The sequence below is a fragment of the Equus przewalskii genome, chromosome 12, assembly GCF_037783145.1.
Source record: "Equus przewalskii isolate Varuska chromosome 12, EquPr2, whole genome shotgun sequence".
NCBI classification, from domain to species: Eukaryota; Metazoa; Chordata; class Mammalia; order Perissodactyla; family Equidae; genus Equus; species Equus przewalskii.
The window spans coordinates 20,313,564-20,325,351 of record NC_091842.1 but is presented as its reverse complement, the minus strand read 5'-3'; the positions used below and the strand labels follow the sequence as shown (position 1 = coordinate 20,325,351).

The 11,788-nt window shown below is 43.1% G+C and overlaps 1 pseudogene; it reads left to right on the top strand.

Annotated features, from left to right (window-relative positions):
• The first annotated feature begins 4,616 nt into the window (after window positions 1-4,616).
• On the top strand, window positions 4,617-11,174 carry LOC103547260 (calcium-binding protein 39 pseudogene; annotated as a pseudogene).
• The last annotated feature ends 614 nt before the right edge of the window (window positions 11,175-11,788 follow it).

The following is an 11,788-nucleotide window of genomic DNA, read 5'->3' as shown; positions in this document are numbered from 1 at the left end:
CAATCTTTCAAAAAAAAAAAGAAAAACAGTGAGAATTAGTTCAGTGGTGGGTGGTGAAGGCCCTGCCATGAGGCGCTTCATGTGTTTGAGAAGGGGCTGAGGCCTCCCTAAGAGGGGTGTTGGGAGGGGGTTCCTGCGAGGTGCTGCTGGCCCGGCATCTTACCATCTCCTCTTTACTGGTGGCCACATCTGGATTTTCCCTTGGGGAACCAACTTTTCTCACTGGCAGTCTCTGAGGTTCAAGAGGGGGGTCCAGGGTAGGCAAGTGGCCTACCCTTCCCCAGTCAAAGCAACCTTTTTTGATTGGTTCAGGGACAGGCACTTATTCAAGTCTATGATCAGAAGCACCAAGGAGCTGCTAGGAAAAAGAGCCCTCTTTCCACTGGGAGTTAGTAGACTGATAGGTTCTAAGCCCAGCACTAGTAATGACCACCTTGTCACTATGCAGGAAAAGCTGGCCAGAATGAGTGCACACACAGGACTGCAGAGGCAAGATATGAAGACAGATATATTCTTGACATCATTTGAGTATCTGGATCAAGCTGTGCCTGAACCCTTTAACCTCTCTGTCACATAAAGCATAAGTGCCTTTTTTCTACATAAGCCAGTAAGTTTGAGTTGAATTTCTGGCACTTAGAACTGAAAGAGTTCTGACTGCAACACCCACCATGAAGAGAGACAGAACCAGAGGCCCTTCCAAGGTGCCAGATACATTCAGTAAAGAGGGACTGAACAGCTGAACAAGGGATTACGTCCAAACTCCTTAGAAGACCAGCAAGACTTCACTGGTCTGTCCCACCCTAAGGAGTGGAGCTGTAGAGCATGCTGGAGTCAGACAGGCCCGGAGAACCGCAGCTTCACCATCTGCTGCCCCGCTGTAGCGATGTTCCCTCACCTGTAAAAGGTGCACAGCACTGCTCACTTTCTAGAGTGTGCACCCACCACCCAGCCTCAACAATTATCAAGATGTGGCCAATATGGATTTATTTCTTCTTTCACATTATTTTCTTGGAATCTAATAAAACAAATCCCAGACATCATAGCTTTCAACTTAAATACTTCATATTTACTTCTAACAGGTAAAAACTTTTTTAAAACCTCTTAGAGTTTCTAATACAATTGCATTCACTTTATAGATCAATTTGGGAAGGATATTAAGACTTCCATCCATGAATGTAGTGTATTTCTCCATATATTTTGTCTTCTTTTATGTCCTTTCATATAATTTTCAATTTTCTCTGTAAATGTCTTGTATATCATTAGATATTTTTTCCCCAGGTATGTTACAGTTCTGTGGGTATTTTGAATGGATTCTTTTTATTCTAGTTGTAACCTTGTTTTATTTTATTTTAAAATCAACTTTCTTTACATACAATAAAATACACCTTTATTTCCGTAAAGTAAAACACACTCATTTTAAGTGCATGGCTCAATTAGTTTTGACAAATGTATATCCCCATGTAATCACCACCATTACCAAGATATGAAATATTTCCATCCCCCCTAAAAGTTCCCTCATGCCATTCTATAATCAATCCCTACCCTCAGCCCCAGGCAACCACTGATCTGGGTTTTGTCAGCATAGATTAGTTTTGCCTGTTCTAGAATGTTCCATCCAAATGAAATCATACAGTATGGGTCTGAGTTTCTTCATTCAGCATAATTTTTTTTTTGGATTCATCCATGTTATTGTATTTCAGATAAGGATTTTTATTTTACCTAAGCACAATACCATTATATAAGACACAATTACATCTAAAAATTTCAGCAATAATTTCTTAACATCATCTAATACCCAAGTTGTGACCAAATTTCCATGACTGCCTAAAAAAGAACCCAGCAGTCAGGACAACCAGACATTGTGTGCCTCCTAGAAGATGATGCAGTAAGTATGTAGCAGCACCTATGTAGTGTTCTTACCAAAATCATCATCATCATCATCATCATCATCACCATCATCATCATCCCCATCATCTTGACTCTAATCAAGCCTCCACATCTAACTACCAGTTCATAGGAAGTAAAGGTGTAGAAGAACAGGGTAAATAACACCTTGAGGAAGCAATCATCTAAATTTAGAAGGTGGAAAATTCTGCAGGACAAATGACCTGGCTTCAATAAGTAAATGGCATTAAAAGAAAAGGAGGGGAAATATATTAAAACAGTCTTAAGAAAACTATCAACTGAGGGGCCAGCCCAGTGGCGCAACAGTTAAGTGCGCACGTTCCGATTCAGCGGCCCAGCGTTCGCCGGTTCGGATCCCGGGTACAGACATGGCACCTCTTGGCACGCCATGCTGTCGTAGGCGTCCCACATATAAAGTAGAGGAAGATGGGCATGGATGTTAGCTCAGGGCCAGGCTTCCTCAGCAAAAAGAGGATTGGCAGCAGATGTTAGCTCAGGGCTAATCTTCCTCAAAAAAATAAAAATAAAAAAAAAATATATATATATATATATATATCTATCTCAACTGAGCCAGCCCTGATGGCCTAGTGGTTAAAGTTGAGCACTCACCCCTTTGGTGGCCTGGGTTCGCTTCCTGGTCTTGGAACCACACCACCTATCTGTCAGTTGCCATGCTGTGGCAGCAGCTCACACAGAAGAACTAGAATGACTTACAACTAAGACATACAACCATACACCGGGGCTTTGGGGAGAAAAAAAAAGAGGAAGATTGGGAACAGATATTAGCTCAGGGCAAATCTTTCCTTGAAAAAAAAAAAGAAAGAAAGAAATATATCAACCAACTGTAATATGTGGACTTTCTTTGGATCCTGATTCAAACAAATCAACTGTAAGAGGAGATGTTTAAAATTAGGTTCTGTCACTTACAACCAAAAGAGTCCTGACTGCTCCAAGCAGCGCCAGGTCCTCAGCACTGAACTGCCATTCCATCACTGACGGATCTCAAGAGCCCTATGAGGTATGTTATTGTCCCTCTTTTACAGATGATGAAATCAAGGCTCAGAGGAGATAAATGACCTACCCAAGGTCACACAAACTGAGATCCAAATACAAATCTGCCTGACTCTAAAACCCATGAGTCCATTCAAACTGTCCAGGTGGCCTCTCAAAGCGGTGGTGAGCAGTGGAGTTGGGAGGGCACACCCGGAATGAAGCATGGCAGACACTCCATAGATATTGGTGGAATAGATGAATGACATTACGTTTGAACTGAGTCTTGAATAAGAGTTTGCCAAGCGGAGAAGGGAGCGGAGAGGGAGAAAAGCAATTCCGATAAAGGCAAGGAAAAGACAATGACATTTTGGGGAAGGGTGAGCTCTTCCCCATGACTGGAGCCTCAGGTGCTTGGGATGAAGAGGAAAGCGGTAAAGCTGGCAAGATCAGCAGGAGGCAGGTCATGAGGGTCCTCAACCTGTGTCTTCTCAAGGAATTTGCTTTTATAGGCAAGGAGAAGCCCACACAAGTCTCCGAGAAGTGACAGGGTCTCATTCCAGGTCTTCTCACAGCTGTGGTCTTCCACCCACCTGCAGGCTCAGCCCTGACCCACATTCAAGAACCAATCCTGGCCTTAAGCAGGAGGCATATAAGGATGCCATGTCCACAGGCTCAGGCCTAAGTCAAGCTTGCCAGCCACTTCTCACTAGCCATCTGCTCAGGCTGCCTTCCTCACCTTCATGAGATGACTAATGCTACTATTTTGTGGAGAAAAGAGAGAGAACTCTTTCAACTCCCCTGCTTCCACCAGCAACAGTATCCCCAGCTCCTATCAACAGCCACAGACTGTTATGACAGAGCAGGTGTCCTCCTTGGGCCCAAGGCTGATTTCTCCCTCTTGGGACACATTTCTTCCCATTTCCTCAGTGACCTCACTCCATCATTGACTCTCTTTCTCCTGCTCTGCTAAGTTCTCCTCTCCACAGACCCTCTCTCTTAAGTACATAAAAACAAGCTTAAGTCCCCTGTGTCTTTGGGGGAACTGTTCTCAACTTGGTGACCTCAAAGCACTTCCCTATCTCTCTCTTACCATTCACGGTCAAGTTTCTTGAAAGAGCTGCTCACACTCGGTGTCTCCACTCCCTCGCTTCCTACTTACTTTCCATCCACATGAGTCTGGCTTCTGCTCCCACCATTCCACATGGACCTGCCCTCTCCAAGGCCATCAATAACCTTCTGATCTCTAGCTTAAACAAGCACAGCTTGGTGAGCATCTGATGCTATGGGCTCCTCCCTCCCTCTGGAATTCTTCCTGTCTTTGGCACCGGGGGACCTGCTCTCTCCTGCTTCTCTTCCTTCTCTGCAGCTTCCTCTTACAAGCCCCTGCAGAGTGCCTCTGCCTTTGCTTATCTGCAGGCTGCTGCCCAGGACTCCGCCTCATCTGTTGCACCCAAACTCCCCACACTATCTCACGCACATCTGCAGCTTAGCTACAAACTCTGACAACCCCCAATCTGTCTCTGCAGCCCAAACCTACTCCTGCGCGCGCTCCCCAGTTCTGACTGCCAACTGCAGACTTCTCTGACTTTGAATGGTTCGACTTAATGATTTTTCAACTTTACAGTGGTGCAAAAGCAATACACATTGAGTAGAAGCCATACTTTGAATTCTCAATTTTGATCTTTTTCCAGGCTAGCAATATGCCATACTCTCTCGTGATGCCGCAGCTCCCCATCAGCCCCACGATCACGAGGGTAAATACACTTACAACCATTCTGCACCCAGACAGCCATTCTGTTTTCACTTTCAGTACAGTATTCAATAAATTACATGAGATATTCAACACTTTATTGTAAAATAGGCTTTGTGTTAGATGATTTTGCCCAACCGCAGGCTGATGGAAGTGTTTGAGCACATTTAAAGGACGCTAGGCTAAGCCATGATGTTCAGTAGGTTAGGTGTATTAAATGGATTTTCGACTTAACAATATTTTCAACTTACGATGGGTTTACCAGGCTGTAATCCCATCTTAAGTCAAGGAAGATCTGTATATGGCTTGACCTGTGTGTTCTCTTAGCACCTCAGGGAAAACCTCGCAGAGGAGGAAGTCTTGACCTTGAATCACCCCCTTTTGCTCCATGCCCACCAACACTGCCTGAGTTGTGTTGCTTGGACCATTGTGTTGGCTCCCGGACTAATCTCCTTCCTCTGATTCATCTTTCACAGCATTGCTAGAGTCACCTTCCTGGTCATACTATGCCTACCTTACAAAACTCTGTCAGCTCCTCAGCACCTTTAGGGAAAAGCTGAAGGTCCCTCAGCATGGCATACAAAGCCCTTCGTGATCTTCCCCCATCCACCTTTCTGGCCTTGCTGCTCATCGTTACCCAAGCTCAATGTGCTCCCTCCTTCCTCTGGTCCAGAGGCTGAGCCTTCAGACGCCTCTACGGGAAGGAGTGGAGGTGCGTGTTTTGGTTAGCTGTTACAGAGAAAATCACTCCAAAACTTTGTGACTCAAAATGACAACCACTTCTTTATCTCTCATAAGTTTTGGGTTTTGATAGGGAGTGTCGAGAGAGAGAGTGCTCCAAGATAATAGGCCTGTAATTGGCACAGGGTCACTTCTCCCACATTCTGTTGGTTAAGCAGTCACAGGACCAGCCCAGATTCCAGGGGAGGGGAAATTTTTGATGTGGAGAGCTACAGGGAATTTGTAGCCATCTTTAGTCCACTGCAGAGGACTGGGCAGGTAACATGAATACTAATTGATGGGGGCCAGGTGAATTACAATAGGGAGTGGATGGACTGTGGCTGTGCCAGCCCTTTGTCACAGGCCATGTGTAGCTAAACTTTCTGATTTTTCAAGATGAGTTAGAAATATGGATTTTTATGTGAAACCTCCAGATCTTTCAATGTTGGGACCTAATTCAAAAATTTCTAAAAATGTTATATGAGCAAAACTAAATATATCTTTGGTTTGGATGTGCTTTTTCTGGCCAACAATTTCTTGGACTCTGTCCTTTGCCTTTGGCACAGGCCTGAAATCTCTTACTCCTTGTTTGCTGCCAAACTTTTATGTACCCTACTTATCCTTTAAGACGCAGGTCAAAATTTCCTTCTCTGTGAAGCCTTCCCTGATACAGCCACTCCTCAAATGGTTTCTTTTCTCCCCTGTGCTAATGTCCCCTGGTGCATCACTCTATCATGGTAATTGGATAATACGTCAGACAGTAATTGTTTACAGGTCCAGATCCTACACGAGACTGAGTTTTATTTGCCCAGCACAGGGCCCAACACGTGGTCAGCATTCAATAAATATAAATTCTTCTTCTTTCCCAACACTGCTAATCAACCACCAACTCTTGTATACTCTATTTTCACTATTTTCTTTCCTGGCCAATCCATCCTCCATCCCTACTGCAATTACTCTAGTTCAACCCCTCCTCACTTTTCCCAGAATGATTCCAAGAACTGCCAACAAGCCTCCCTAACTCATCTGCTCCATTGCCCCCAATCCCTGTCCCTCAGCCAGACTCTTTCTCCCTAACGCACAGATCTGACCATGTCAATCATGTACTCAGATTTTTAAGATTCCTCCTTTATTCCTCACAATAAAATCCAAACTCCATGAACCGGGTTAGCAGATGCAGGTTTTGTGCCTGTCCAGCACGGCCGGTACAGGGGTGGAAGCCGGGCCAATCAATGTCAGCCTTGGGTCTTTTTCTGGAACTGCTGGTTGCCATTTCTGTCACTATGTGGGGAAAGCCTTCCTGAGAATGAAGCCAACAGGCAAAAACCAAGTAGGAGGGCCAGCCGGGTGGTGCAGAGGTTAAGTGTGCACGTTCTGCTTTGGCAGCCCAGGGTTCACGGGTTCAGATCCTGGGTGCGGACATGGCACTGCTTGGCATGCCATGCTGTGGTAGCCATCCCACACATAAAGTAGAGGAAGATGGGAATTGATGTTAGCTCAGGGCCAGTCTTCCTCAGCGAAAAGAGGAGAATTGGCAGCAGTTAGCTCAGGGCTAATCTTCCTCAGGAAAAAAAAAACAAAACACCAAGTAGGAGTAAGGAGTGGGGAAGAAGAGAGAGAGAGCGAGGAGAGAGAGATTGATATGATGACCTTATTGAGCCCCTTGATCTAGTTTTGTTTGAAGCTGGGTACTTCCCAGGCTTTTCCAGTTCTCAAAGTCAAGGTAAGATCAACAGCCCACCGGCTAGTCTCAGGGGCCTGGTTTGACTGATATGAAAAGTAGAATTGATATGCACATAAAGCAAAGGACATTCAGCAAAGAAGGCCCCAGCTTGTACCATGCTGCATTTTCTAAGAACCAGATCCCCCACTGATAAACTTCCACTTTGGAACTGACAAACCAAGCTCACCACATGTGACCTCTAGGGAGAATTTTGTCCCGAAGCCTTGTCAGCCCCAGCTGGGGTCTCTCCAAGTAGCACAAATCCCTCCTCTAGCCGCCCTTGGGAGCTCTGCAATAGGATCTTGAGACATTAATACCAGAAGGGATCTTAGTATGGCTACCTCTTTTTACCCGCGGTGAAACCAAGACCCAGAGACCACAGTTAGTTACACAGAGTCTGAACAAAATCTGGGGTCTGAACTCCCATGGAACCACATTACCAAGTTTGAGACAAGATCCCTGTCTCTTCTTCACACCCAACTGCAGCTTAGACACAAAACAGACACCAAGACTTCAGGAGTTTTCAAAGATGCATAAGGTGTCCCGCTTCCTTCCTTATGGAAAATAAAACCAAACAGGGAAAGAAAAGGGGATGCAGTAACTTGAGTAAAATAAATACAAATATTTTTTCACTTTCTCCGTGGCTGTTTCTGAACCATCTTTCTTTTATCCATATCCAGCTTGTACTCTCATATTTACACAGCATCAGTGCATTTAATCCAAACTATAAGGAAAGAACTCATCTTTATTAGTCAGGTCTCTTTGAGTTGCAAATTTCAGAAACCCAGCTTAAATCAATTAAAGCAAAAAATAACAAAAGGAATTTAAGGGATCACATAACTGATAAGTCCAGAGACTGGAGCCAGTTGCTCAAATGATGATATCAAGATCATCAGGATTCTCTTTCTTCTTTCTTATGTGTTTAATTCTCAGGCAGATTCTCTCTCTCCATTGGTGGCAAAGATGACCACCAGAAGCTCCAGCTTACAGCCTACCAGATGATCAACCCCGAGAAAAAGAGAGCTTCTCTTTCCCAGCAAAAGTCATAGGCTGACTCTCATAGGACCAGCTTGGGTCACTTGCCCATCTTTGAACCAAGCCTTGTGGCCAGAGGGATGGAATAGATAGAGTGGCCAAGCCTCATTCAAGTGCCCACTCCTCAAGTCGGGAGGGTGGAGTCAACCACGTCCAAACCACTAGGACTAAGAATAGGGGCTTAGACCAGTCAGTTAAAATAGAATGAATTTTGGGAGGCAAATATCATGACCACTACAGTTCCACAAAGTAAAATCAGGGTGTAAGAAAGAATAGTGGTTGGCGGGCAAAAAACCCAACTAAATTGCATGATTTAGGCAGCTATTGTCACTGAATCATCTATGTTTCTGAAGATATAGGAGTCTTATGGTGCATAAATATTAGGGTGATAAGATTTCGATTGGTAGATACAAAAGTTCTTTTATGTTCTTATCTGAGACACAGAAAAGCATGTGAGCCATTTTCCATTGCTGGAAGGCAATATGTATAATCATAGTATTTCAAAGCTGGAAGGAACCATTTCATTTGAAGAAACTGAGGGCTAATGAGTGAAGCGACCTCCAGAATCAACCAGTAAGTTAGTGGCAGAGTCCAGTATCCAAGTTAATGATTTTTCTCACCACATTCCAGCTGTTTCTGATGCTGTAGTAGACATCTCTTGTTTTTGCCTGCTTGTCATCTAGTCTCTACTCTAGTAATAGGGACTAGAATTTACTTTGGAAGTCTGTACGGTAATATGATAGTTGCCTACCTAACCTCTATTTCACTCCAAATGACTAGTCTAACTCAATCATGGAAATCCTATTCCTGGTGCCAGTGATTGGTTCAAGAATGGTCGTTTGCCTCAAACTGGCCAATGAGGCCAAAAGAAGTCATTGGGGGTGCTTCATGTAAAGTTTTCCTTGCTCATAAAAAGATACACTGTGTTGGGGCCCGCCCCGTGGCTGAGTGGTTAACTTCATGAGCTCTGCTTCGGCGGCCCAGGGTTTTGCTGGTTCGGATCCCGGGTGCGGACATGGCACTGCTCGTCAGGCCACAGTGAGGCAGCATCCCACATGCCACAACTAGAAGGGCCCACAACTAAAATATACAACTATGTACTGGGGGGATTTGGGGAGAAAAAGCAGAAAAAAAGAGATACACTGTGTACAACTGAAATTTTACAATGTTATAAACTATTACGACCTCAATAAAATAAAAAAAGATACACTGGTGATCACTTCCTTCAAAAACTTATTTAACTCTTTTATTATAGCCACCCTAGTTGGTATGAAATGAAATCTCATTGTGCTTTTAATTTGCATCTCCCTAATGACTAATGATGTTGAGCATCTTTTCACGTGCTTATTGGCCATTGGTATATTTTCTCTGAAGGAACATCTATTCAGATCTTTTGTCCACTTTCAGTTGGGTTGTCTTTTTTAATATTGAATTGTAAGAGCTCTTTATATATTTCGGATATAAGTCTTACATAAGATATACAATTTGCAAATATTTTCTCCTATTCTGTGGGTTGTTTTTCCACTTTCTTGATGGTGTCCTTTGAAGCATAAAAGTTTTTAATTTTTATGAAGGCTTTTTTTTTTTTTTAACACTAAGGGCCTACAGTTGTCCCTTACATTTACTTATTTATTTTAAAGATTTTATTTTTCCTTTTTTTTCCCCAAAGCCCCCTGGTATATAGTTGTGTATATTTAGATGTGGGTCCTTCTAGTTGTGGCATGTGGGATGCCACCTCAGCATGGCTTGATGAGTGGGGCCATGTCCATGCCCAGGATCTGAACCGGCGAAACCCTGGGTCCCTGAAGCAGAATGCACGAACTTAACCACTCAGCCACCAGGCCAGCCCCAAGAATGATTTTTTAAATGTTTTCATAATTAAGAATTTTAATCTCAAAAGTAATACATGTTCATCATTTATTAAATCCTGAAAGATACATAAAGAAAAAGTTGATAATTTCACACTAACCCTCCATTCCCATTGCCCTGAGGTAACCAATGTCAACAACTTGTATATTCCTACACACCTGGTAAAGAATATCCTAAATGTGGGTATTTTCCAGAAAGCCAAAGAAAAGTCCTGGGTAACATAAGCATTAAAAGGAGATGAGCCTTTGAAGGAAATTCCGTATGGTACAAATGAAAAAGAACCACAGACAGAAGCGGCGGCCAACTCGCTCAAGAACTCTGTAACAGTGGGCTCCTTAGCACCCTGGTAGCTGACTTACAGCTCATTGACTTTGAGGGCAAAAAAAGATGTGGCTCAAATTTTCAACAATATTCTCAGAAGACAAATTGGTACAAGAACTCCCACTGTTGAATACATCTGCACCCAACAGAATATTTTGTTCGTGTTATTGAAAGGGTATGAATCTCCAGAAATAGCTCTAAATTGTGGAATAATGTTGAGAGTATGCATCAGACACGAACCACTTGCAAAAATCATTTTTGGTCAGAACAATTTTATGATTTCTTCAGATGTGTCGAAATGTCAATATTTGACGTAGCTTCAGATGCATTCGCCACATTCAAGGATTTACTTACAAGACATAAATTGCTCAGTGCAGAATTTTTGGAACAGCATTATGATAGATTCTTCAGTGAACATGAGAAGTTACTTCATTCAGAAAATTAGGTGACAAAAAGACAGTCACCCAAGCTTCTCGGTGAGTTACTATTAGACAGACACAACTTCACGATTATGACAAAATCCATCAGTAAACCTGAGAACCTCAAATTAATGATGAACCTTCTGCGAGACAAAAGTTGTAACATCCAATTTGAGGCCTTTCACATTTTTAAGGTGTTTGTAGCCAATCCTAACAAGACACAGCCCATCCTCAACATCCTCCTCTAGAACCAGACCAAACTCAGAGTTCCCCAGCAAGTGTCAGAATGACAGAACTGAGGACGAACAATTTAATGATGAGAAGACCCATCTAGTTCAACAGATCAGGGATTCGAAGAGACCAGCTCAGCAGGAAGCCTAATTTCTAGTCAACATCTAAAATATTAAATCCAAATTCAGCACCTGCTGTTAGCTATTCAGCACCAGGCACTCTTATCGAGTCATGAGGAACATTACTGCTAACCTGCTGTTAAGTGAATGGTTTTTCATTTTTACCTTTTTTGTTTTTTTTGGTCCAAGTTGGAGAACGTAGCTGCTGCTTTCTTGCACGTGTGGACTTTCTCTTGATCTTAGCGTCATTCCAGAATTCAAAGACTCCGTCAGCTGTAGGAGTTCTGAACATGGCTGGGATCATGAAGGCAAACGCACAGGTGGCAGCGGTTTAGGGAAGGAGGACCTCGGTATTACCAGAGACACCTACATATTTGCCTTTATCTTTGCTGAGGATCTAAGCGAAGTTCCTTGGTGAGATTGCTGCCTTCACTAAAGGAAGGTTTGAAATGGGAGGGGAACTGTATCCAAGGCAGATAAAGTTGACACGTGAATGAATCAATACTGAAAATTTTTTTAAAAAAAAGGGAAAAAGGAGATGAACCTTAAAAGGAGAAAAAAAGGAACAGCCAATGGACTGCAAACAGGCTAGAAAAATCTTTTTGGGGTGACGGAAATGTTCTAAAACCAGATTGCGGTCATGGTTGCGTAACTCCATAAAGTTACTAAAAGTCATTAAATTGTGCACATAAAATGAGTGAAT